This window comes from Phasianus colchicus, chromosome 13 (assembly GCF_987193195.1).
Source record: "Phasianus colchicus chromosome 13, bPhaCol1.hap1.1, whole genome shotgun sequence".
In the NCBI taxonomy this organism is placed as follows: Eukaryota; Metazoa; Chordata; class Aves; order Galliformes; family Phasianidae; genus Phasianus; species Phasianus colchicus.
In genome coordinates, this window is record NC_143448.1 from 15,100,248 (window position 1) to 15,128,092 (window position 27,845).

The 27,845-nt window shown below is 42.8% G+C and overlaps 1 protein-coding gene across 22 annotated transcripts in view; it reads right to left on the bottom strand.

Moving 5' to 3' along the window:
- LOC116243858 (uncharacterized) overlaps positions 1–27,845 on the bottom strand; it is a 654,784-nt gene that overhangs the window by 41,422 nt on the left and 585,517 nt on the right. For 17 of the 22 annotated variants that reach the window (XR_016470628.1, XR_016470627.1, XR_016470625.1 and 14 more), the window contains 3 exons: positions 26,762–26,852; positions 25,431–25,615; positions 4,137–5,426 (listed from right to left, as the gene is read on the bottom strand). The gene's annotated coding sequence lies outside the window, so the exon portion shown is untranslated. Of the gene's footprint in view, positions 1–1,624; positions 2,656–4,136; positions 5,427–8,900; positions 9,637–9,863; positions 10,006–25,430; positions 25,616–26,761; positions 26,853–27,845 lie in introns of those variants that run through there. The other 5 variants (XR_016470612.1, XR_016470611.1, XR_016470613.1 and 2 more) reach the window with 5 other exon arrangements.

Sequence of the window (27,845 nt, forward strand, 5' to 3'; positions counted from 1 at the left end):
GGGAAGTACAGTGAAGACCATGTGCTCATGTACTGCCAACAGCTGGAGATGGTCTTGCCTGTATTATTAGAAGAAAACCTCATCCGATTCTTTCATGGCTTTTCCAACACTGCCTTGAATGTGAAACCATTCAGAAGATGTATCTAAGGGCAGCAGAACACCTAGCGAGTTGCAGCGGGGCTGCTGGAGCCTTTAGAGGTGTTCTCACATGCTGCAAGTGGTGCCGTGTGCTCCTGCTGATCTCTGGGTGTAACTCAGATTCGTCACTTCAACTTTTACTTTGGGATGTTGCTGGCTGATGCACGTGCATCGAAATTCCTGGAGATGATTTGTTTTCTAGAATGGGGTCAAAACTCTCAGCTTCTCCTCCCTTCGTTAAAGTGCTCTTGTGGGGTTATTATTAGATGTACATGTCTCCAGAGAGGAAAGAGAAGGATGTGGCTTGATTGCTTTTGCTCTGATGGATTGACTAATTGCTCATGGTTACATTTGACACTTGGATTATTTTCCTTTATGCATTTTGGAGTTCTGGATTTTGAGTGGAGTTAGAGCGCTTCTGATAGACAACGAATGTAAAAGTAGAAATATTCACTGCCTACAAACTCCTAAATGAACGTGCTGTGCTTCAAGAGGGGCTGAAGTAAGCATCAAACATGTCATTTGTTTTTTATACCCCTTTCAGATTTCCCAGATATTCAGGAAAGCATCTGCAATGCTCGTTCTCTCAGTTACACCTGAAACATTGGATCACTGTAATTCTTACTGTCATTCTCCATCTTCCCATAAGAATGCTTATTTTTCACAAGCCACACTTCTACAGTTTCCTTGTTTACTTGGGCGACTATCCACAGCACTTGGTCATATTCTCTTTATGGACTGCCCATGCAAGGTTATTAAGCGACCTGCAAACTATAATTATATCTCCATAAACACCTTCTGTCAGTTTTGCTATAAACATTATTGATTCACATAATTACAGGACTGGACCTATTTCGTTTTTAAATCTAGAAAAAAATCCCTGAAAAAGAAAACGAAACTGTGATTTGGGATTTTTTCTGCTAAGTTTACCTTCTATTTGATCAGGCTCTAGCTGTTCATTCACATGCAGCCCTTGCTGAGATTAGTTTATGTGTCTGCAATGGATGCAGACCAACTTTCTTGTTCCTGACAGGTAAAACTATACTTCCCTAGGCATTGAGTGCTTTCTCTCTCACATAATTTTATATTTTTGTTAACCCCTTTGCTTTCGAGATGTGAAGTTTAGCTCTGCCTTAAAATATATTTTGCATTGTACTTGGACTACTTACGAAAATCCAGTGACCTCATTTCAGACTAGGAGACAATGTGGGAAAAAACATGACAAAATATAAAGATTTTTTTTCCTGCATTTATGTTTTCTTTTGCTTCTAATAAATATTTAAACAAAATTGAACTAATTTAACTTGAGGACTGTTCAAGCTCAACAGTCATTCGTTTATTGCAGTTACTTTCAGAGAATTTTTATCTCAAAAATCTTTGGCATCAAACCAGAAAACGTTCTAACTTTCTTCTCCTTTGTCTTTAAGCTTACAACTTGCTTGTGCAATTGTTGCATGAAAGTAATTTTACTTTTTTTTTTTTTTTTTTTTTTTTTTTTTTTTCTTATAGGAAAACAGATGGAGAAGAATTTATCTGCAGTGGGGATTTGCTACATATAATTTATTTCACAGGATCAAGTAAAAGATAACTGTGAGCTCACACTAGCCAAGCTTCCAGAACTATATCGCTTCCAAATTGTATATATTTTTGAGATTAGAATTATGGAGAGATGTGGGTAGAGAGCCTTGGAGGCATTTTTCAGATTTCCATGAAGGCTACGCTGTACATTCCTAGTGCTCCCCCCTGACTGGGTGTCTCCCACAAAGACACTTATAATTTGTATTCTATTTACTAGCTTTCTGAAGCACTTGGTATTGAAGGAACAGCCCAAGCACCTAAAAGAGCTGCTCCCTTTTCCACGGTGGGCACGAAGTCATGTAAGTGCCATATACACCGATTATGTGAGCAGGATGGAAATCGTTCTGCCACAGGCAATGTTCCTGAGATACCATGTCTGAGTGGAAATTTTCTGGTATGTCCTATTGTTTTAGCATTACATTTTATTATTTTTTGTTAATACGGTAGGAAAATCACACTGCTTCCAGAACACGTTGATGCTAGTCAGGACGCTCTTGAGGCTAACAATGAGTCAGGACTCTGGACTCTTACCAAGCTTCTCTTCCATTGAGCTGTATTCTTTTTTCTTCCTCCTTAAGGAACTAGCTTTTATTGGCCTACTTAGCTTTGGATTAACTTACACCATACATTTCATAGCATATATATTCCAGTAAAAGCATACACACAGTACCATGCAAATTAACCTCCTAATCAAGTTAAAAGGTTGACTGACATATATAGAGCAGTGTGGAAAAGAGGTTCCACATGATAACGTGATGGTTCACGTTATTTGCCTTGCAAACCAGGCATCCCCAGCGCACTCTGGAGTGATAAAACCAAATCATGCTTGTGAGTCAAAGGCTGAGAGTTGCAAGAGGGAGTCGTACAGTGAGCAGACCTTCCTTCCCATGTGTTTAACAGTCAGGCACAACACTAACTTATGGAGGACAAGCAGCAGATCTAAAGGGAGAGAAGGAGAGGTCATTTCAACTGGGAAAGGAAATAAATGAAGCTTTCTGTCAGTGGCACAGAGGAACGCAGAGGTTCAACTCCTGCTCATTTTCAGACTACCTTTTAAAAGATCTCCCTAGAAAAGGTCTAGGCAAAAGACAGCAGAAAGAAGCAATCACTGATGAGCACTCCTTGTGATAGGGGAATCTGGTCATTGATGTGCACCTCTTCTCTCATGCCAACAAGCTCGTCTATTAAAAAATGTCTGCATTATGGTAAAGGTATAGGATGAAATTCTGCCAGCACATCTTTATGAAAGTTTAAAGCATCTCAAAGCTACTTTACTGCTAACAGTGCTGTGATAATTCTTCTGTCTCCCACACCTTCAACTGTTCTATTTCTCAGAAACAAATTTGAGCCCTATGGCTCCATTTGCTTTTTTTTGCTTTTTTTTTCTTCTGTTCCTAAGCAAAGGGTCACTGAGTGCCTTAATCAAATCTCACACAATAATGAAAAAGTAAAAGGCATAATGTAACATTTAACAGACTAACTGTCCCCCGTGCTGACTGGCTTATGATTTTTCTCAAAGAGCAAAACGCCAGTAAGATCTGAATAGTTCAGTTCAGGAAGAAAGAGAGGCCAAATATCTTTCTAATCACAAACCTTTGCCCCATGGGGTCTGAATTCTTGCTTTAAGGACCACATCAGAAGATTTATGAAGTCTACTGCTTTGTTCCCATTTTTAGGAGGCACTCCAAGTCACACTGAAGTCAATAGGAGTCCTTTCACTGGTTGGACTCTGGAGCAGGTCCATAGAGAATGTCACTTTTCTATGATAAAAAGAGAACTGTGCTGAACATGCTCAGCATTTCCACTGATGCTCACATAGAGTGGAAAGTGTTTCTTTCTAGATGAGTGATCATTCTGCACAGTCTGTAGAAACACTAACCAGACACAGCACTTGCCCAGTTTGTCTTCCTGTTACTCAGAGGAAGGCATTGCAGTGCTGTACATCCAGCTTTAAGAATCAGATAAACTTGGATCTCACACTACTGAGGACAAAGAGACTAAAATTAAGGCAGCTTTCATTTCATCAAACAATCAGTCTTCATAAACTGAAGCTCTGCAGAGTTTAATACAAGTTATTGTAATATTTATTTAGAGTTTTACCATCCTTTGTAGTCCAAATACATGGTCCTTCATTATGTTTGTTTTCTAGGTGTGAAATCAGATTTGAGATATGCTTCAAAACTCTGGCACCCGAGACCCCAGAGACACTTTGGATGTGATGGATAGGATAGGATAGGATAGGATAGGATAGGATAGGATAGGATAGGATAGGATAGGATAGGATAGGATAGGATAGGATAGACAGGACAATTGGAAGGGACCTACAAAGATCATCCAGTCCAACTGTCTGACCACTTCAGAGATAGTCTGTGAGATCACAGAGTACTGTCTGTGATATTCAGAGACTCAGTGTAACATACCTTCACTGCATCATCCCAGTGCTGCCCAGGGGTGCTTTACTGACTACAGGGACCAGAAGATCCTCACTCATGGAGCACCATGGAGCACAGCAGCATCTAAGTCCAACTTTTTCTCCAGCAGACAACCTATTTTTTCCATTTTGACAAAAAAGATGCCGTTACAAAAAACATCAACTAGTACAAAGGAAAAAAAAAGAAACAAAGCCATCCGTGGGAACACTGGACTGAAATACCTTGTTCACTCGCAGCTATAGCACAAAATCCACATTTATTTACTTGAAAGTGGAAGGTGTGACATTTCAAATACTCTCTCTGATGGACATAGGCTCCGGCTGAACTATGCTGTTCAGTTCTCCCTCGTTGGGGCTGTTTGTCTTTGGTTTTCAACTGCCTTATCATGATATGTGTGTACTCTGCATACCATGATGTGTCAGGCTAGATCAGCCCACAACTTGTCACAGCAACAAATTAAGGCAGTATGAGTGAGCTGCAGATGCACATCACATGACATTGAGAAGTTAATAAAACATAGTTTGATGGAAAATACATTGGTGTAGTAAACATCCTTTGGATTGCATTTCCTTCTCTCCTAGCTGGTTGGACTCTGTTTTTTAAATGTGCACTCTCTGAAACCTCAAAGCTGATTCTGTCATTTAGAGGTATGTGTTTAAATGTGCAAATGTGCATCTTTGTTGTTCCCTTAACAGTTATTCTGGCAAAACTACTCCAACTCACTTTTATCAGTTTGCATTATTAGGAAGAGCCATTCTGAGATGAGAGAAGATGGCCAAGCTCCTAATAACTAACTGAAGTGACCTGGGCTTTATTTAGAGGACCTTACGTTCACATTTTTGCCCAAAAGAACCAAAAATTTTCACCCAGCTCTATGTTCCAGGTTCTCCCAGACATGTACCATTCCTTTCCTTTGCTGCCCACCTTACATAACTCCCCTGAGCGTGTGTCAAAGTGTCAAAATGCTGCAAAGAAAATCATACCCCTTTCAACACCCGCCCTTTCTTTGCAAGCCTGATGTATTGGAGAGAGCTTGGTTGGGCTAACCTGGAGAAGAAAAAGAGTCTTGAGCCTGGAAGCCAGAGCTGGGAGCGGAGCCGTGCCCATCTCCCTGTTGAACTTGCTCTGGTTTGTGTAGGCGTGGGCTCAGTGAAAATACAAGGCTGACTCCAAGCATGGGAAGCTCTGCAGAAGTCAACCAAGAACAATAGGACTGTACGCTGCACGAGCTGGAGCTGTATGGACGTGTTCCCTTCGGTCTGGTGGCTGAATGGCAAACTGGAAAAAAAAAAAAAAAAGAAAGAAAGAAAAGAATAAAGTAGGGTTGAGTCCAAAATGCCTAATATTTTGGTGCATCAAATATAAGACCTCCCCACAGTTTCATTTTGGGTCACTTGAGATTGCTCTGATTCACCTACAATGGAAATTTGCATGTTGTTTTCATTTTTAAACAAAAAAACTAAACACCAAATAGCTCTAGCTGAAAAAAAAACCCTCTATTTCATAACGTTAAAATGAAGCTTAAAGCGGTGTCAATTTGCTCTCATAACGAAAAGTCGAATGTTCTTTTCATCACGTTACTTTCAAAATAGTCACGAACAAGAAAGGTTAATTTTGAAATATATCTGGCTTTAAAAAGTTCAGAATTATAAAGTTTAATTTGAAAATACAGAAATGAAACATTTGAACCTTCCTGAGAAAAGAAATGCCCCTGGTTTTGCTTTCTGACAAAACTCTTCACTGCATTCAACCTGAATTTGTGAATAGTTTTCCACTTCAAATTGCACTTCTGGCAAACGTAGTCTATCCTGGAAAGATTCCACCAGCTCTGTTGAAACTGGCACATGCTCACATACTTCACTGAATAAGAGATTTCATCCCGTAAAATGGGGATAAGAGCAAAACTTCCCCACTCAGAGAGAAAAATCTATGGGCTGAGTTGTTAAAGTTGGTAAAATATCAATGTCTCAGGCAGACACACTGAAGGTTTTGACTTCCCAAGATGTAACACTTCAAAGCAAGAGGAATTTTTGAGTTTTAATGGGAAGGAGATCAGGTTTTAAAAGTTCTAAGTAGGTAGATGAACAAAGAGCTAGTGATAAAACAAGCTAAAGTACTTTAAAATTACGCTATAGAAGGCCTCGAATTTGCAATATTACGAAGGAAGGGGAGCAGGAAGGAGGGAACTCTCAGGGCTGCAAGAAACCTGCATGGCCCCTGTGCAGGTGTCACTACCCATGTCTCATTGTTCTCTCCTTTTCCTGACCAGGAGCACCAGAAATCAATGTTTTGGGTGGAATTTTCCTGTTTCATTATATGTGACACATTTGAGACTTGAGTCTTGCAGCAGACTTTTAGCCTATGGCGGTGGGCAGGAGAGACGAAGCTTCACTGAAATGTGGAGCACACGTACACAGAAAGAAAATGGATAAAACATTAAAATGACAGCTTGCTGAGGTGGCTGTTTGTCGGACTGGCTTTAACCATGATCACAAAGTGATGTGCAGCAGTTGACATAGCTTGCTCTGACGTGGTGAAACAAAATCGATGCTTAGCTTGCCCCACTAGACCAGGATTTGCTACATGCACAAAATTTCCCAACCAGGCCACAACAGGTGTGCCAACAAAATTGTGAATGTACAGAGAGATGTGTCTATACAGTAGCCTTGAATCAAACATCTAATCAAACTTTGTCGAGATGGATTCAGAGGCTTGATCAATGAGCCGTGCTCTGCAGTTCAGGTCCATCGTTAATTTTAGAATGCTTGTGCACCCCATGCAACGTGACAGCAGAGACGCAAGAAACAATGTCAGAGTTAATAAAAAAATACCTCAGAGCCAGGAGAAAGTAAATGTTTTGGGCAAAATTCTGGCCTCACTAAAATCAATGGCAATATTCCCACTCCCTTTTGCAGCACCAGTCCCCTTGCCTACTGATGAGTCAAAGGACGCTCTGTAATAAGAATATCCATTGCACTGAGGTTTATTTTGTTATAATATTTCACTTTAGCTTCCGGATATACTTTCCAATCAGCTTTTGTTTAGCTCACAAAGGTCAATTAATGTAATTCCCGAGCTTCTGGATCAAGTTCTGTGTAGATGGCTCTCTCTAATGCATCTGCCTGTCATGAACTGCTCACACATCTCATATTTTCACTTAATTCCCTTTGAAGTTACCTGTGTGCCTAAAGTTAAGCCTCTTTTTCAAATCTTTACAGAATCAGGGACATAGTTTTTATAATTCTCCATTCAGCTGACGAGGTAAGACCAATGGAAAAGGGCTCTGATGTATGTAGAATTACATGTTGTGTTCTTCCTCTGAGCCGCTGCAGTACAAAACCCTGTCTGCAGGGAATCTTGTACTTGTTAAAAATCTATATTTTAGTTTTCTCCATTTGTTCTACAAAACGGAACTAACAGGCACAGCAAACACACACACAAACGTGCATACAAATATTTAAGAGCAGGAATCACACAAAAAGGCTGTAGAGGATGCTGGAAAAAAATTGGATTTTAACCACTCGAAAAGTATTTTTTCAAAGGCTACAAATGGAAAATATTCATGTGCTAATTACCACAGGATGTGCAAATATACGAAGGGTTTTTTTAATGTGCTTTTAGAACTTTTAGGAGAAATGCTGTGCCATTTAACGCGCCCATAGTGTCACATTATTAAATTTACGCTCCTGTTGGTTCCAACGAGATTATTTTATCATCTCCAGCAAGAAAGAATAAATGCCCATAACTACAATAAAATCTGCTTGCATAACGCATTATTTTTAAAAGAAAAAGATAACTGATCCTCGCTGCTGCCAACTGTTTGAGCCATCTCTGCTTGCAGCAGCTCAAGGAGCTCAGCTGGGCAGCTCTCACACAGCTCGGCGGCAGCAGGCTTGGACCCACTTTCTGCAGCTGCAGGAGCTGAGGAAGAGGAAAAAGGCTTGGAGTGACAGATGCCAACTTCCCAGCCTCTCATCTCAAGGGACAAAAGGGAAAACGAATCCTCCACTTTTCACAGCTCCCGGGGAAAAATTCCCCACCTCCTTTTGTGCATCTCTGCTACACCAAGGACCTCCTGTTTCCCCACGTTTCACCCAGGTGCAGTGGGGAAGAACGTCTTTCGCTTCTTTTGCACTCAGACAGCAGCAAAGCACGCATTCTCCCCATCTGCATGCAAAAGCAATGCTCTGTGTGCACTGCAATGGGGACGGGTGCCCATCCTCACAGCTCTGTGCCCGTGTCCCCCCGTGTTGCTGCCTTCCAGCATCTGCTCAGGGAGACCTCGTGCAATGCAGTGAGAGCAGCGCGCTGGGAAACAAATTCCAGCGCTCGGCTCTCTGAGCTCTGCTGTTCCTACAGTAGCAGTTTCAATGTAAATCTTTTCCATTGCTGCTCTTCTTTTCAGCCTACGGTTTTGAAACCCTGCACTTTTATTTTGCTCTTCCAGCAACGCCTCCAGCAGCCAAGCCAAGAAAGACCTCTTCCAAGTGGATCGTGAAAGAGTTAACAATGCCTTTTCATGCAAAACCACAAACAAGCAGGGGGAAAGAAAGAAAAAAAAAAAAGAGAAAAGGGGGGGGGGTGGGAAAGAGAAATGGAAAGTATCCAAATTCTAACCGAGAATAAAAGTGCAGGGAGAATATGAAACGCACAAATCATCCTGGGGTTCAGAGTTGATAAAGTTATTAAAAAAGAAAAAGGGGGGGCATGGGGAAAAGGAAAAAAAAAAACACACTTAGTTCTGTTCTATACCTTGAGGCTGTGGGAGTGGGGAGAGAGAAGGGGAACGGGTCTGACGGGAGCGGCACCGCAGCCCCAAAGCTATGGGGCTCTTTGGGGCACAGGCTGCACACCCCGCACCTCTTGGCATGGCCAGGCTTATATAAATTTGGCGCTTGTTTGGCTTAAAAAAAAAATTAAATTATTATTAGCAAGTGGGAGAAGAGAGGCTTTTAATACAGGCTGGATCTGGCCGGAGCGTGGGGTGGGGTTTGGAGGGCCCCAGCCGGCTATTGGGCCGTCCGCTTAGCAACAGCGTGGAAAGGGCCAACCCCAGCATTTTTACAGCCGGGCCACCTTCCAAGGATGGGTGCCAAATGCTCCGATCCTCTGCCAAGAAAACAAACAAGGGCACTTTTAAAAACTCCAGAGTTAAAGGGTGTTTTTTTTCCTCCTCCACGAGCGATCCCCACGCGCAGTTAATGATCTCTTTCCCTTTATCGCAGAAGTTCAAGCTCTGGGGAGTTGGTGCCATTGCAGGTTTCAGTAGTCGCTTCCACTTTCCCTGTATGTGGCAGTTTCACATCTCCGCACGCCGGAGCGGTGCCGTCAGCTGATTTCCCTTCAGATGCTGCGGGCTCCCTCACTCCATCTTCACGGTGGAAATCTCTGCTGCGTGCATCAGGCACTGAAATCCGCTCTGCGTTTATGCAACTCGCACGGTTTGCTACCGGTGTCATCTCTTACCTCTTCGCTCATTTGAAATCTGCTAAAGAAGGGGAATAAGAAGCGCGGAGACTTAAATAGGCGAAAAGTGGCTTGCAGCTAGGAATCCTTTTTCTGCAGAGAAGGAAGGAAGGATTTGGGATTTTTCTTTTCCTTTTATTAAAGACATATTTCTACGTCATATTTTTAATGTGGTCTTTCTTACATATTAGCCTTTTAGGTTACTGCAGCTGGGCGAGAGCCAAGCTTTTGCTGGGAAGAAATACAGACCTCGTGTTTTTTACCAGCTGAGGAATCTCTCGGTCCGTACTGTGACACAAAACCTCTTCTTTCCCTCTGAAGGAGAGGAGTGTGGATGTCAGAGCTCATTTCCGAGACATGCCACTGTTCTCAGGTGCTGGTGGTTTGGTGCCTGCCCAGGCAGAGAGAGCCCTGATGTTAGATTTCGGCTTTTGTGCGCTAGGGGGTTAAATTAAACAGATTTCTGTGCCGTTGCCATTGTTGCTGTAAGATACTTTAGTAAGAGGTGAAGCCAGCAGCACCTCCTGGGAAATATTAAACGCTTCATGGAGGAAGGCCTAAAGAGGCCAATATCACGGCCCTTTTCCCATGCAAGTCCTTCCATTTATTTCAGAGACTGCTCACATGAGTACAGCCAACAGGGTCAGGCCTTTATTTAAACACAGTAGCACCTCTGAAGGCTAAAGGATGTCATTTGCAGTCATGCTGCTGTTTCACTTCCTACCTCTACCTCTGATTTACTGGGCAACCTTGAGTAAATCACTTAACCTCTCCAGGATCAAGTTTACCCAAGTACAAGAACACTGCGAGCCTCCAACAATATTTGCAAAGTGCTTTGCAGTCCGTGGAGGAAAGATCTACTTGCAAATGATCGCTATAGCTGCTTTTAAGGAAATAAAGCTCAGTTTCTGTATTTAAACATGTATCCCAACTAACCTCATGTCTGCACAAGTGGCTATGCACCATAGTCCGCTACTTGGCTTTCATAAGGAGAATATGCAGGGAAACAGCTTGAAAGGGCATCATCTCACTCAACTGCACTCATGTCCCTTGATCTAGAGCTGCTAGCAATCATTCTCTACAAAGTTTTATCTGGCATATTGAGAGACCCATTCCTGCAGTTGTGGCTGAAGCTGAACATGCAGTTCCTAGAAGCAGCAGCCATGGTTCCTGTGCTATTTGCTTTCACTAACTACTCAAATGTTCAGTATTGGAAAACCTGGTCTAGGGAAGATTTTTCTGACTAGCAATGCAACAAATGATAGGAACTTCTGTGGTTATGACAATGCTCCCAACTAAGGCAGAAATAGGAAATATATGAACAACAGGAACCATACAAAAAAAGAGTTTGGGTAAAGGTTCATTGCAGTGAGAAAAGGAAAGGGGCTTCCTTTTTATCCATTCTGGTTCTGCTTATCTTTTACTAGAGGTTGTTTTGAGTGATGAGGAAGTAGAACAAGAAATCCATTTGTTTTCCTCATGACACAGCAAAATTCATAACCTAATAACTCAGAATAACATCCCTTCTGCCCTAAAGAAATAATCTGACAAAATTAAAGCAAGACTTTATCCAGAGATTGTCCAAATCGGTAGTAAATTTCCACTCAATTGAAAGGGTTTTGAATAAAGCCTTCGTGTGGGAGTCCAGCACACTGAAGCAACATCAGAAAATCTCGATGTGAATTCAGGACCAGGGTCTTAGTTTTCTTTTCTTTTTTAATTACTCGTCAGGCTCAGCCTGACGGAGCCCTACATACTTTGGTGGGAATTTACAACATAACAAAATAGGACCAAATCCTGTGGCATGTAAGGACACCTGGATCAACCTGCAGGCCCTGAGCCAACAGCCGATATGCACTGAGGAGCCACTTATCACCATACTTTCCCCAAGAACGGCTTCCTTTGCTGTGCTGCTGGCTCCAGCATGTTCAAAATACCTCCACCACCCTCTACAGTATGTTTTGCAACCCTCTGAAACTGAACTTTATTTCAGGGGTGCATACCTTGTGTCAGTAATTTCTATATACTTGTAGTTGGTTTTATAGCACTTGGTTACAGTAGGTAGTACAGTCTGCCAAGAAACTGATATGAATGCATTTCATAACATGCTTTATATAATCCAGTATTAGAGAACATTGCAGGATCTGTAATTATGTTTGCAAATGCATTTTATTGAGTTCTACATAAAAGCATACAGTACTGAAAGCAGCTCTTAGGCTGCAGAAGTATATATACTTTGCTTCTTTCCATATATTTCTTTTTTTCTGTATATTCAACAATAACAGAGGGGGAAGTACAAAGGTTAGCCTTGATTTCCTGTCAGACTCCAGCCCCTGACCCAAGCGTCCTTGAACTTGGGGACAGCCAAGACCCTCCCTGGAATCTCAGCACTATTATCTGCTTTCGTTCTAAATAGCAAAAGTGATTATGTGAATTCCGGCTTGAGATCTATCAAATCTTTAGGTCTTTCTTCTGTTCCTGACACCACGGGAGAAGAAAAAATTACATGCAGTACAGGCTTACCTTTACTGCACAGGTAAGCTGGAATCTACTACAGCATGAGCTAAAAGTGTTCCGTGCAACCTGATTTCCCAGCCTGTCGTTGGCAAGGAATGAGCTGCTTGACACATCCCACACTGACTGTGAGTGACCAGCAGCTCTGGGATGGGAGCTGCCTGCGGCGCTTCTGACCCCACTTGGCTAAGTGCAAGGAGAGGAGCTTAGCCTCTCGCCTACAGATTTCCAACAAAACCTCTCCTTTACATTGTTAATTTGCAGGAGTCAGGCAGTTCAGACAGCAGCACCATCTCTTCTCATACTGCCTTTCCAATAAATGTCCGTTCAGTCAGGGTTGATTATTTCATCTGAAGCTTAAGTCCCAGACCATCCAAAGCCCTTACATACATACAGCAGCTATACCAGTACACTAATCTGCTGCAAGACTGCTATCTGTTGTGAACATAAAACCTACTGAATACGTTGAGTTTTTGTGCTTTTTTTAAATCTCGCATGGAAATACAGTATAAATATGGTACAAAGCTGGGAGAAGGTGAATTAATTATAGTTCGAGCCTTTTTCCATTTATGGTGAGCTTTCTCCTTCCTCCCCAGCCCCCGAGGAATTGCACTGTAAAACACTCTCTCTAATAGGTTTTATCTCATTCTGCCTCGCCTCCATTTTCTCCAGCTCCTCTAGCGAATATTTGCCTCTCCTACCTGCTGCCCAGTTAAATCAGCTTCGAAGTCAGTGACATATGCCAGATCGTGGGGGCTGTCACTTTAATTCCTTCTGTACATATTTTTCTCCTCCTAACGGGGTGCCAGGGGCAGATGTTTAGAGAAGGGACCCCTTTGCTGCCTGGCACACTGATTCCTGACATTAGCTGCTAATTACGGGAGTCGAAATCCTGGTCTTCACTGACAGTACCCTGAGTTGAGCAGCCGGTTTCTCCCAGGTGCAGTTGAGTGCAGGTGCCAGGCATTAGGAACTGCATCCTACACTCCAGCAGGGTGATTCAGGAGCACTGCTTGCAGCTCCAACTCACCTCAAGGATCAAGGGAGCAGATGTCTCCTTTCCCTTTCACGCCCTTGTGCTGCCCAAGTGCACCTAGCTCAGGCTTTGGGACTCAGGATACATCTCAAAGCCCTTTCAAATCAATGGAAATACTCTCATTGACTTCATGTGGCTTTGATGGGAAACTCAACTTTAAAATCTCACCGGGCCAAAACCACAGACCCTGCTGGGCTTCTTGGAGGTGTCTGCACTTTTTCTGCCAATCTGACTAGGAGAATGCATTCTTTGCTGGCAACTTCTAAGGGAGCTCTAGGGTTTCTGATGGTTTGCTAAAATCCCCCAGCTACATAAACTTTCCTCTGTTTCTGGCACCTTATGGAGCACCCAAATCTAAGTCTTCCTCAGGGCACGGGAAGTTAAGGTTGAGCCAGGTGCAAGCTTGATAGACCAAAATAACCATGATTTATTAGTGGGCTACAGGTTTGGGTTTTAAATTGATGTTTATCAGGAAAACCCTGGAAGGAGGAAAACAGTCAAATCACTGATTAATGCAGGTACAATGGTGGAGGCAGCCAAATTCGAGCTCCTGACTGGTGGGACAGGGTAAAACAGGCCATGGCCACTTATTGCCCAGCTGCCCACCTACAGCCAGAGCTGGGGCAACCCTTACACACTGCTGTCCTGAAAAACAGGAAGATTTTGGTATTCCCTTTGGGAAGGATACAGTTCCTAACACCATGGCTTTCTCTTCCAGCTAGAACTTAACACCATCACTAAACAGACAATGAAATAACACACATTTCTATGTGCAAGTGTCCAGGGAGTGATAAATTGAAGGCTTGGGTTTTAGTTACATTAATAATGCATACAGAAATGCTATTTGAAAATAAGAAAGTGATACATTTTATGCTACGCAGTTGGTGGGGCAGGAATGGAAAGAAGAAATTTAGATTTACACTTCCTTTGCAACGCTGGGTCAAGGTGACTCCCAGCACAAGCTGGAACAACCCCACCGGCAACCTCCTACACACCTACCTCATACAGCTCCAGCTCCTCTCCCCAACTTAGTCACCTCTCCAAGCTTATTGTAGGGGGAGAGCTGGGAGAGAAAAGGCACTGAATTGCCCGTCCCCTCCCTAGGATGGCCTGAGGCATGACATGGGGACTCTTTTCTCTCTTTTTGTCCTGATCGGGGTGAAGTATTTCAGTGGGAAAACCGTGCCTAAGGATGTAGTTGTAAATCATGGAAAGAAATGGCTGGAGCAAAGCTCTCCATTTGTTACTACTCAAAAGAAAGAGAGCAAACCATTCCTACTGAACTGAACTTCAGTGACCACACAAACTTTACATAAAGCCAGTGTGTGAACGTTCACATTGCAGCACAAGTTTGCTCAGGCTGTGCTGGTACGAGGTGGCAGAACAGAGGCATTTGTATCCTGCACGTTCAGGGAGTGCATGCTTCACTCTGCTTGCTGGCTTTGCCTCTTTTATGGAGTTCTCGATTCACCCAGAGAATGAAGATTCCTACCACGAAGACAACTGGGAAACAAACCCAGAGAACACTGCACTCTGCAAGGACTGCTCACACATGCAGTTGCTTTTACTGGTGGCTGTCGTGACAGACAATTGCAGTGCACTTAGGGCTATTTCTCTGAGACGTGAGCAGGGCATTGCTTAATAAGGCAAGGGGACAAGCTTCCCACTGCCCATTGTGGTGGCAATTAAATAAGCCTCTTTGCCACATGTGACTGTGCCTTAGGAAATTAGTGTGATTCAGAATAATTTGGGTAAAGGAAAATATTCCCTTAAAGGATTCTGCCTGGGTTCTTCTGAGCGTGGAGGGTGGGAGAGGAGTGCTTCCCAGCCCTAGTGCAAAGGTGAACTCTGCCCAGAAAGAAGAAATTCGAGCCCACTGCAGCCACCTAAGGGCATTCCATGAACCAAAATGGAAAACTAATTAAGAGGGTGAATCATTTTCTGAGACTTACTCACTTTTGCACAGCTTTAGTTTTTGTCTTTTCTGTCAGTGGAGAAGCTCTTGATCCAAACCAGTGTTTATAGCCACGTTTCCATAGAGCTCTGGCATGCACAGCCAACTTGTGCGAATGACCTGCAAGACCTGTTTATAGACCTCCATTACAGAGCCTCTCATTTTCTTGGATGATTATCGTAGGTGTCAAATAAAGCTAGATTACCTGTTTTATGTCTTAGAATGATAAGCAAGCCAAAGCAAGTCATTTGGCTCATGTCGTTATACAGGTATACCTAGATATATGCACACATACATTGTTTCAAACACTCAAGGCAATCTCACAGCCTTTCTTGTTGAGATTTCGAAATCTCTTCGTTTTACCAAGGTGTTCTGCTCAGTTGGGTGATGTTGGCATCTCAGCTTCTCTGGTTGACCTGCAGAGATATTTTGCAAGATTTGAAAGAGGAAAGAGTGGCTCAAGAAAGAAGCTCTTCTTCCGGAGGAGTGATGTGGTCTTCCCTGATGGAAGGGATGTCTCACCCATGACAGAATTTGGTGCCTACAATGGTTACAGGAGATGAAGCGTGTGCTGACAAAGCTCGTTGCTGGGAAGCTTATAAATGATTCCTGGCACTACAGTTGGCAGTGGCCAGTGTTACCAGTCCTACCATTGTGTAACATTTGCACTTTACCACAATCACCAAAACAATCAAATGAGAAGAGCATGCTAACACTTGCTGGAGAATAAACTCAGCAGTCACTCTAACATCACACACTTTTTCAGCTGGCAGCTCCACCTCCTTCTCCTCCTCTGGCTGGGATGAGTGGGCTCCACCGCTGGTACCTGGAGCCCCACCTTCCTGGGTGCGGTGAGCATGGAGCCCTGCTTCCCCTGGGCAGAGATGTGCTAAGGCTTCGGGATGCGCTGACTCAGTGATGCAGGGCTGATTGCAAGTAGCAGTTTCAGCCAGCCAGCCAGCTCCAGCTCGCGTATAATATGCATTTACCAACAAACACACACAACCACAAGCTTCTTTTATAAATGATTCCGGAGCCTGGACAGCAGAGAGCTGGTTAGGGCTAAAGACTTGCAAAGTGCAAATGAGGGTACGTGGGAGGCCTGCACAACGATGGCCTTTGCGCTCCCACAGCTTGGGTCAGCTAAATTCACAGTGAAGCCCCATTCCTCAGCATAATCGAGAGATGCTCGGAGGCTGCTCTAATTAAAGCAGATTGCCGCAGCCCCGGGGAAGCTGTTACAGGAAATGGAGTTCAGTTGGACGTAGGAAAGCTCAAGGAAAAACCCCCTTCTCTTCCACCTATTCTAATATATTAATTTATGCCCTTGGAGGATCCACTTCTCAAAGGGACACCCGAAAAGTGTCAATAGAACCAAGTCCCTGCAGGATGAGCTGCAGTCTGCAAGATCTCTTACAAGAGGCTGAAGAAGTCACTTGAGAGCAGCGTGCTCTCTTTCACAGAAAAGATGTTCTAGCTGACATGCTGCTCCTCTCAAAGGATGAGGCAATATCCCTGAGAAGAGAGGGTGTCTCTTGCATAGACAAGCTATTCAGAGATTTCTGGGCTTGGTCCAAAATCAATTGAAGTACATGGCAAGACTTTCCACTGATTCCAAAGAGGTTTGAATTAAACCCAAACGTCAAAGCCAACACCATAAACTCTGCCTGGAAGCCAATACGCAGCCAAGCGCCGATTCCTCAGCATCATGTGCTTACAGCACGATACCCTGCTTACTCAGCAGGCAGCTCGCATTCGGCACCGGCTCCTCGTTTCCCTGTGGGTTCAGCTTCCTTTGCTGCATTGCAGTTCTCAAACCCAGGTGACAAAATGTGGTCACAGCACTGAGGTCTATAGCCATGAGGAAAGGTCACAGCACTCGGCGCCGTGCAGAAGCAGGGTGAAAAAAAGGGCAAAAATCAACAAAACAACAAAGTTCCTATACACAAGGAATAGGGTCTCTGAGCTCTCAGCCAATTATGTTAAACAGTGGAAAAATCTTTATTCTCCCACAACCAAATGGAACAAAATGATGACACAATGGCCTCAGTGCTTTAATCAGCAGGACAAGTCAAGCCTTTTATTCCTTTGTATATTCCAGTCAATGGAAAGTTATTGCTTAATTAACCCCCTTGAATGAATACCTGATAATTAATAAACCCATATACTGTACCCCAAGGCTTTGAGTTTAAGAAATCTCTTCTGTTCAACTATGAAAAAAGAAAACATGCTGAACTAATGGGAAATAATTCTGGTAGAAGGCAAACCAATTAGGATTAGTGAATTCCATTTCATTTAAAGTTCCAAGATAGAGAAGTAATTTATCTAGTAAATTAATAGTGTTAGTGACTTTCCTAATATATTAGCAAGTCTTTCGTATCATATTAGTGAAAACCAAGCTGGCTAGTACAATAAAAGAGTTATTATAAAGGTATGAAGGTTACTAATGTGATAAGATTTTTTGCATCCAATTAGTATTAAAACAACGCTGCTCCAAAGTGGACTTTTGTATTTATTTATATGATTACACAGCCCGCTACAGAGGCCACATCTTTTATCTCAGCAAATTACCAATTCCCCTCCCAAATTTGGAGCTACTGTATGTTATGTTCCCATGCAAAACTGCATGTGTGCTGGTATCTGTAGATCTGCATGCATAAATGACCCAGATTATTTGGCCTGGCTGCACTGTGTTTAGCACAACCCTACGGTGGTTTTGCATTCTCCTAACCTTGGATCAGCTAGAGACTGGCCTAATCAGATACAGCAGCCTAAAGGCAAAACAATTAAGCTGAAATTATCATATGGAATCAAGCCAATGCTCCATCTTGTCTGGTATCCTGTCTCCATCAGTTGCTATATCCTCCCACCTTCTCTGGAACAAGGTGAAAAATACCTGCTGCACTGAGTTGATGGAATAACCTACTCACAGAGTCATTCTTCAGGACTGAGCCACACTCTAGCTTCCCGAATAAAACTGTCCATGTTAAAACCTGAGCTAACAGCTTTACTATTATAATAAAAACCCAGGTAACTACACATGCTGGTACACACAGACAAAAAAAAAAAAAAAAAAAAAAAAGGAAAAGACAAGAACCAAAAAGTGTTTTTACTACATTTATTCACCCACTGTTGCACAAATGGGCAAATTTTTGTACCTGCTTATATTTCAGGTCACTTATTCTAACCAACAGTTTATAAACATGCCTTTGCTGTGTGTTTATGTACAGTCCTTGGAAGAAGGCTTTCAGATTGTCATAAAACTCCTTCTTATTGGGTCAGCAGTAGAACTATACAGAATCAGGAACCTGCACAGGGGTGCTTAGAGCTCAGCTGTATTACAGATTATAAATTGTGCTATTTTTCATCTTTAAAGTTCCTGCAGGAGTAGTTTTCCTAGGTAGATCAAATTAGTAAAGTAGAAACAGATGCAGTTGATTGTCCATGGCTCAGGTAGAGGTATGGGTGATAAAGACTGATCATGGCCAATGGAAGCTAATGAGAAAAGATATATTCCTGCACATTCCACCAAAATCAGAGCTGTGACTGATTCGATTCATTTCACATCCTTAAATCACTAGAAATAGTTCTAGTCTGGTTTTCAGACTTGGGTCCTGCTATTTCACCCCACTGAAAAACACAGCATCTCCTACACCACCTGGAACTTTGCCTAACTTGGCAACATTTGCTCCTCCGTACGCCCAAGCCAGAGAGAATACAGAGCAATCAGAGTCTGCACAGGGAAAAGCTGAGCTATATGTCAGAGTTTATACTGACACATGAGTGGAAGGAGCTGAAAAGATTAGAATAAATTCCACCCCAGAAGACAACACGCATTTCTTTTTTTAAGCCCCTTCCCATAAATTCAGGCCCATAAATTCTCCTACGCATTCAATGGGAATTGCTGGTAGAATGCAACATGAGACTTCTAAGGACATTAAAAACTGCATGGTTTTCTGCAGCAGTCACCATGAGCCATCATTGACACAACTGCCACAGACAAATTCAGTACAGAACCTTTACCTCCTCGAGTGTAGGACAAGTAACTATGCAAGCATAGGAACAGGTATATTTAACTTCATGACTCATTTATTGCCCTTGTGGGGGTGGGAAAGGATCCCGCATCATTAAACCATACTCTAAGCACATAAGCAGCCAAACTTTTTTTGTGTGCCTCTTTTTGAAATGTCAGATTACGATCACATCTGGATTGAGACCATAGAAAAAAGAGGAGTTATTTAAATTATTTCAAAGGTGGAGTCAAAAAGGAGTAACCAGGAAGCACATAGGAGATGGAAGAGTGAGCAGCTCAGAGAAAAATAAAAAACAGGAATCCAGAAGGAAATTCTGGATTCCTAATGAAGAGAAGTCTTAACACAGGGATAAGGCTAGGTCTGAGGCTTGGACAATGGTAACTGGTGGTGAAGATTTAAACAGATGGTGAAGGAGCCTGAGGTCAACCATGGCTCCAGTGGAGCTGCTGAAAGAGCAACTGGAGATGGGGAAAGATTACTAGAGAACGAAGAGTTATGGATGCTTTAGGAGGAAAAAAAATGACTAACTGTCAAACCAGCACATAAAATAAGACAGCTGAAGAGCGAGGTCATCGGAACAAGCAGCATGGCTGTGGGGGCTGGGGAAAGCAAGAACACTCATAGGAAATCAGATGATGATTTGATAAGGGAAATTCAGATTCAGAGGTCAAAGAGGAAGAAGTTGGTGAAAAATAGGTCAAGGGAGCAGCCTCCCTTCATTATTTTGCTCTTCAAACCTTTAATTTAACAGTTGCTAATGACAGACAGTGCTCAAAATGACATTTGTATTACCCTTCAACCCTGATGTAAAAATAGGCATAATCCTGTTTTTGCGATGATTAATGCAGTGTGAAAAAGATAATTAAACAAGGCCTGGTGTACTTTTGCTTTCTATGCCTCACTGCTACCTTCAGTGGCTCCTGCTCAATCTCCTTGAAAATCTATTAGACTAGTGCCACCATTTTATCACTTTTCCTGCATTATGCTAGACTTGTCCTCCCTGGGTTTTAGACCAGCAGCAATTCCTCTGAGGAACAGAGCAAGGATGAGAACTGTTTCCTACCCATGTGATTACATGACCTTGATGTAAATTCCAGCACATAAAGTTTTTACAGGTAACGCTTACTCTTAATTACTCACTTTGTGCAGTAATAGCAACTTCTACCCCTTCACCTGGTTAGGAAAACCCTTGGCAGCCACCGAAGGTGGTTCCACTGAAGGTGATGCACTTCACCAGCTCACAGTTACCATCTTATTTCTGAGAAATAAGCACAGGAGCTGATGGGGAGACAATGGTGCTCTGGAAACATTAATACTCTGCAGGAGGTATTTGTATAGTTGTTAAAAATAAAGTTTTTGAAGTTCTGCTCTGGAATTTTATCTCTATTTTTATTTTTATTTTCCAAAAGAAAAAAGCCTGCAAAAACCGAAAAAGGCACCAAATGTCTGAAAAGAGATTTATTTCACTTTTTTCCTGAGGACCCATAAATTTGGCGGATTTGATCCTAAACGAGTTGTAGACAAACATCAGCTTACTCCTGATATCATCAGAAATGGATTTTCTTCCTTTGTGCTGCCCCATACATAATCAAAGGCATATTCAAAACACATAATGCTCTGCTATTTTAAAATTATTGCTTGATCCTATGGCTGTGGAAAAGCAGTGGAGTCAGCCAGTGTCTCTTTGGGGTGAATCAGCAGCAGAGGCAGGACTGGAACTAAAGACATTGCAATACCTCCCTCTCTTCTTCCAGTTCCCAAAGCAATAAAACCCTTCTATGCTAAATTAGACTATTGATCAGCGGCTACCATTCCTAATGGACATCCTGTCTCTCATGTCTGGGATTAGGATGTTCTTTCTGCTGCTGGATAATCTTAGTGCTGCACAGTTGCTCTTTCTCTGCTAATTACTGACTGTAAGAAGAAAGATCTCCTGGTTGTTTTCTGTAAAATATCATCAAACAGGATCACATGAGAGGAAATAGCAACATCAATTTGCAATCTACTGCTATCTGATCAAGTTTGAGCTAACTACCAGGTATGTATTTTCTTTTCTATGAAGTGACGTTACATCATTAAACCACCATCTGCAACATGTTATAAAACATGTTGATAATTCAAGCTATCGTGTCATAATATTCATTAGGGGGAAAAAAAAAAAAAAAATCTTTCTTCCCACTCTGGTGACGGTCAAAGGGTAAGCATGAGAAGAAAATCAGACCTACCAAGTTTCTGAAGAAGTACCACAGCCTGAACATCTTGCACCAAATGCAGTCTAGGTGGCCCAACTTCAGTAGGGGTTGCCCCAGCATGACCGAATTTAAGCACTCTGATTACATGAGAAAAAGGGCAAGATGTTCTTTTCCCTGTGACCTGACACCCACACATGTTCTCACACAATGAGATGAGCCCGAGTCACACACTCAGCGAATCCTGCATTTTGGCCCAATGCAGGCACGCAGCAAGTGACAATGTGACAAAAGAGTCTACAGAGTAATTTCCCCACTTTTTGGTCCTTTCTCAGGGCTGTGAGGCAACGATGACAGGAATAATAGCAGAGAGCCTCAGTACTTCCTACCCCTTCCAGACAGCATCATCCAAGGCAGTTCTTAGAGATCCTTTATCATTTTGGTCAAGGAACAGTATCACAAATTAATTTTTTTTAAGCTCAGCTGTGATCCATACATTGTTATGATGAGACCGAGGGCAACAGTAATCCAGCCCACTGAAATCTCCCAATTTTGCACACAACCTTTGTTTAGGGGTGCACCTATTCTATTTTCATCCAGCTTTTTCCTAGACTGAAAACACCCATTAGCAAGTCAGCATCCCACGCTACATCCCAGCAGCCAATTTGTGTGCTCCCAGTTAGCACAGAGAGAAAAACATCTTTCTGCCAAATGTACCCTAAACTGCATCTTGCTAAACGTCAAGCACCGGTGGTGAATTAATAGCCCTGACATACAGATGGAACAGCAGACATATTTGAGAGTGCTGCTATCACCTCCTGCCTTCTGAGGTCCACATCCAGTGTCCAAATGGATGTCAAGGGAGGGCCTTCTATTCTTTAAGTGTAAGCTGTTTTCTGTTGTATCATGGTTTGGAACTCAATACACAAGATGTACCATGGCACTGTGACATAGTGACAGCTGCTGAAGAAATGCTGTGTTATAAACGTGCAATGATGCAGTGAACTGGCAAATCCATATGGCTGAAAAAACAAGGAGGAGGAAGAAGAAAAAAGTATTTCAGATTATTTCTGAACAAGGTAGGCACTTGGTAGTTTGCTTCAGTTTACGGGCCATAATGGCAGCTTTTATGAAAAAAAATGAAAAAAGGATTATGTATGCACACACACACACAGGTATATATATCTATATAAATGTGCACAGCTATTGCTCTTATCCTAGAGATGATCTGCACGTGGCTGGAGAAGCAGAGCTGATACTGTCCTACAGCTCCATGTCTTACTTGGTTGAGCTCTTTGGCTGAGCAAGTAGTATCTTGGCTTGTCAGAGTACCACCTTCTCCAAGCATCCCCCTGAAACACATGTGCAGCCTCCCCCTCCCTCTTCTGTGCAGACAAATGATTTCCACACGTATATACACCAGGGAAAGATCAATCCCTCACTTTTGCAGCATCGTAAGTTATGGAGGATTCTCTGCATGTTAGAATAAATGAGCGTGGACAGGATGGACGTAGGACATCGCTGAGGGAGACCCCAAAACCACATGGAAATGTTTATACAGCTTAACCGTGCCCTCATAATTGATGGATCTCAGCAAGCATACTTGTCCATTATGTTTAAGAATGCTGATAAATCCAAGTCCACGACACATGCTTCTTAGGAAAGCGACTATTGTATGTTATGGCTTTTCAAAAAACCGAATGAGGAAATGGAAGCTCACAGCCATATCAGTCCACGTTTCCAAACCTGGCTGCCACAGCTTGCTTCCCACTTCTGAAGGTGAGATCCTAACAAAAGTAGCAGTCTCACAAGTTCTGTATGTTAACAGCAACCATCCAGCTCCTTCTAAGTCCAGCTATTTTTGCTTAGATCCTGAACACAAGATTAAAAATCCCAATTTTATCATGCAGGTTTGAACTCGCAGCCCAAAGAGCAGATGGAAACAGGAGCTGAAGCCCGTGAGTCTGCTCTTTTGTATGGCACTTTTCCATCCACCTTTAATCAATGGTGTCTGAGAACTGAGAGCTCAACAAGAATTGAAGTCCAGCGCTGGCAACATTTGCCTATGCTCCATAATCACCCTCAGATTTTTATGGAGAATTTTCTCCCCAGTGATTTTTTCCCTTGTCATTTAGTGCCACTATTTCAGATTTCCCCTTGCCGACCTGCTGGAGTGTAATCAGTGCATCTATATAGAGTATGAGAATATATTTGGAAAGCTTATTTCCAAGGGCCATTGGTGATGACTAACATTTTTACACTGCACAAAAGAAGAGAAAATAAATTTAGGAGTAGCAAATAGAGCCACTGTGTTATTTCCTTCCCTGTAAATAAATAACTGTAGCACTTATATTCCAATTGAGGAGCTGGGTACCAAGCATCTTTGTGGGGAAGGCACTATTCAAACAGTCATAAACGTTCGCCCAAGACATTGACAATGAAGGCTTAAGACAGCACAAATTATAGGGAACATGAAAGAAGCCCTGCTTCCCTTGAAGACACCACCTGTTTAAGCACCTGGGAAAAATTATTCATAGCACTTCACCACTACACAGACAATAAAGATCCTATGGAAATGTCTTTGTTTAAAATCAACATTTATGGCTCAGATTTCACAGAAGTGTATGTAAATCCTAACTGATGCAACAAATGCAAAATGACGTCTTTAAAAACATGGGCCTTGCACACCAGGCTTCAGAGCAAGCCAAACCATTTCAGCTTTAGATTCTCCTATTTTAGGACCAGAAACCTGAGACCACAATTATCCCTTTTTTTTTTTTTTTTTTTCTTCATCTTCATTCTGGGTTGCTTCACCTCAGTAAATATTTATACAAACTTTTTTTTTTTTCCCTGTATAAGTACTGCCCTCCCCAGCCAAATAACTATTAACCAGAAAACGGGAGCAAACCCCACTGGCATTCACCCAATGCAGCTGCTCAGTTCCATGCCCTTGCTCAAGTCACAGGAGACCAGACCCTTTAAAAGCCAGCAAACTCTCTACACTGGGGCCCTTCCATTCTGTGCAGGTGGATAATGCAGCAGGGGAAGGGGGATGGGTGCAGAGCTCAGCCACACGTGAACCCAGGTGATGTGTGTCCCTATGCCCTGCTGCCTGTACCTAGCAAGCACATTTAAGACTTCAGTTCCCCATGCTATGCCCATCTTCCTTATCTGCAGAAGGTGAGCTGAAGTATTGCACATCATGCTGTATCACAAATACAATCTAAGAGCCTTATGATGCTTCCACAGAAGTTTAAAATATTGTGTTTAAGAAGTACTGCATAACTTGATTTTGAATTATAAATTTTACCATTACCTTACACTGCTTTGGTTTGTTTCAGTCCTGTTTAAAGACACTCTGAAAACAATTAATGGACTTTCTCCAGATATCTCATGCTGACTCTTTCATTACTGGTGCTTTTTGTGAATAAATATATCACCAAGGAGGAGAAAGCTTTCAGGTACATTTGGTTAAGTCACCATGTGGCAGATATGTTAAATTATCCACATGAGCTTGGAAGGTGTCTCACTGCATAGGGCTGCACACTCCTTAGGTGTAAATGACTCACGTGTTACTGAATGCCAAGAAGGATGCAGTCATAGAATCACAGAAACATTAAGGTTGAAGAAGACCTCTGAGATCATCTAGTCCAACCATCCACCTGCCACCAATAATGCCCACTAAACCATCTCTCTAAGTATCACATTTCCTTGGTTCTTGAACACCTCCAAGGTTGGTGACTCCATCACCTCCCTGGCAGCCCATTCCAGTACCCAACTGTTCTGGCTTTGAGCCAGATTTTTTTCCTTTATACATAAGGAACAACACTGTGGGGTCAATTGTGAGTCAAGATTCCTTGTCTCCTTCCCAGCCATCACTGTAGTAACTTGTCCTTTACCATATAGCACAGGATTGTACTATGATGGAGTTCACACTTTTCAAAACACTTATTTCAGTCACAAAGGCAACCTGATAACTTTTATTTGCTTTCTACTCTCAGGAAAATACCAGGAACTGTCCTCTCCCCACACCCCACTTCCTTTAGAGAAACCCCAACAGTTTTCACAGAAATAGGAAATGACTGTTACCTTTAGGCTTGTGGGTTTTTAGGTTATAGGCTTCTTTGTTTTCTGTTTAAAAACTTGACACTTCCATTTCATTCTTCCTGTTTGCCTCCATCTTCCAGCTCTCTTTGAACTCCCTCTTTTCTTTCGGGTACGCTTCTCACTCAGCCTGCTTCAGTTATTGTGAAAGAGATGCCAACAGCCAAGACCTTGAAAGAGTCAAAAGAAGGAGTACAGTCACATTTTGGTATTTTTATTGCCGGAGAAATTCTCTACTGTGATCCCTCTTGAACATTGCTTCCCCATAAGGAGGAAAGCTGGTGAGGGGCAAGGAGAACCCCTTGTCCTGGCCAGAGCAAAACTCTGGCCTCTGAGGATAGGATGAGTGGGACTGTGGGAGGCTGGGGATCTGTCCATGCCAAACAGGAGACAGTATGGAAATATGACACAAGAGGCTGCAACATTTTTAAATAATTTTTCATCATGTTTCTTGCCTATGTAAAAATCAGTCCTTAGAATACAACCAAAGAAATCACGCAGCGGTTTAATATTCCTTACAGTGCCTGTGTGGGCGATTTTCATACTCCCTGGTTGGGGATGCAATTTGCCCCAACAACTGTTGTGGCTGCTTATTTTTCCAAGTGAATGAAAACACAGCTACAAGTAGAAGTTACGGCAACCACTGCCGCCTCATTTACCTCTGCAGTCAGGTTTCTACTGGTACAAGTGCTCAGTTATACACAGGAAATGCAATTGCAGGTGCAAAACTTGAAGCTCATGTTTACACCCACCAGCGGGAGGCTCACCTTCTTAAATGTATCTGTTTATGTGCAAAGCACTGGAGAAATTGCCATAATAATATCTCCAGCGCATACATGAATATTACAGTGCTCCTTCTGCAGAGAGGAAAGTTAGTACGGGAGTAAAGCACATAACTCCGGGTCACAGCAGTGGAACAAAAAAGCCTGTTGGGAGTTCCTACCTCTTCCAGCTTAAGATCAAGTCTGCTTCTCCATTTTAACTCGCTTTTCCAAATAATTAAAAACTTTCTGAAAACCCGCAAGAAGCATTAGTGAATATATTCCACGCTTGTTTGTTCTAACAGTTGCCAGAAGGTCTTTCGGCCTCCTTGTCATTTTGCACTATACGACCTAAGTAACACTGATATTTATTGCTCATTTTCATTTAGCTCTTTGAAGACCAATCCACTTAATGATCAGAAACCTCACACAATTTAGCAGATAACATCACTGCAGAGACTTGTTGGGAAGCTTTAATAAGTAAAATGAATACTAAGAGGTGGGCCGGGGTGATTGTTGTGTTTTAATGCTAGATGATAAGAATCAGAGTTGTACCTGCTCATTCTTGCTCGGCGATTACAAACACGGAGCATTTCAAGTGGACACAAATTTCGGGCGATGTTGTTCCAGTGACTACCTCCAACACCTGTAAGACAGGCATTATGGTAATGATGCCTGCCCTTGCTGTCACTTGTATTCATTCACATGGTTTCTCACGCAGCAGGCGAATCCTGTTACCTCTGACCCGCAGGTGGGAAATGCACCATGGCCCAGTCCCACCATCCCTCCTCCAGTCTTTCCACTGCTGGGATCAGACCACTTTTCAGCTGGAAGATGCACAGGTAGGCTACAGGGGGTTGGCACAGGGCTACGAGAGTGTGAATCACAGAATGGCATGGGTCGTAAGGGACCCTGAAGGTCATCTAACTCCAAGCCCCTGCTGTGGGCAGAACGTAAAGTGCTTGCAGTGTTACAGCGCATCCAGAGGAGGGCCAAAAAATGCTCCGAGGGATGGGACACCTCTCCTACAGGAACAGGCTGAGAGAGCTGGGGCTGTTCAGCATGGAGAACAGAAGGCTCTGGGGAGAACTGAGAGCGGCTCTTCAGTACTTAAAGGTGGCTGACAGGAAGAAGGGGACAGACTCTTTAGCAGGGCCTGTTTTGATAGGACAAGGGGAAATGGTTTCAAACTAAAAGAGAGAGGAGATTTAGACCGGATATAAGGAAGAATTTTTTGCAGTAAAATTGGTGAGGCACTGGCACAGGTTGTTCAGAGAGGTGGTAGAAGCCCCATCCCTGGAGACATCCAAGGTCAAGTTGGATGGGCTCTGAGCAGCCTGATGGAGCTGTGGGTGTCCCTGTTCACTGCAGAAGAGTTGGACTAGATGGCCTTTAACAGTCTCTTCCAGTTCAAGTGATTCTATGATTCTATACTGCCCAGATGCTAAATTTCTAGGTACAGAGAACTCCTACAGCATGAGATCCCCATCATGGCAATGGCAAAGCTGCCAGTGCCTCTCACTGCAGTATTCCAGATCACAGAGCAGATTAAGGGAGCATCATGAGGTGTCAAAGGGAAAACAGAGTACTGCCAGTACACACAGGCAGAGAAACTCAGTGACTTGTTCAAGGTCACACA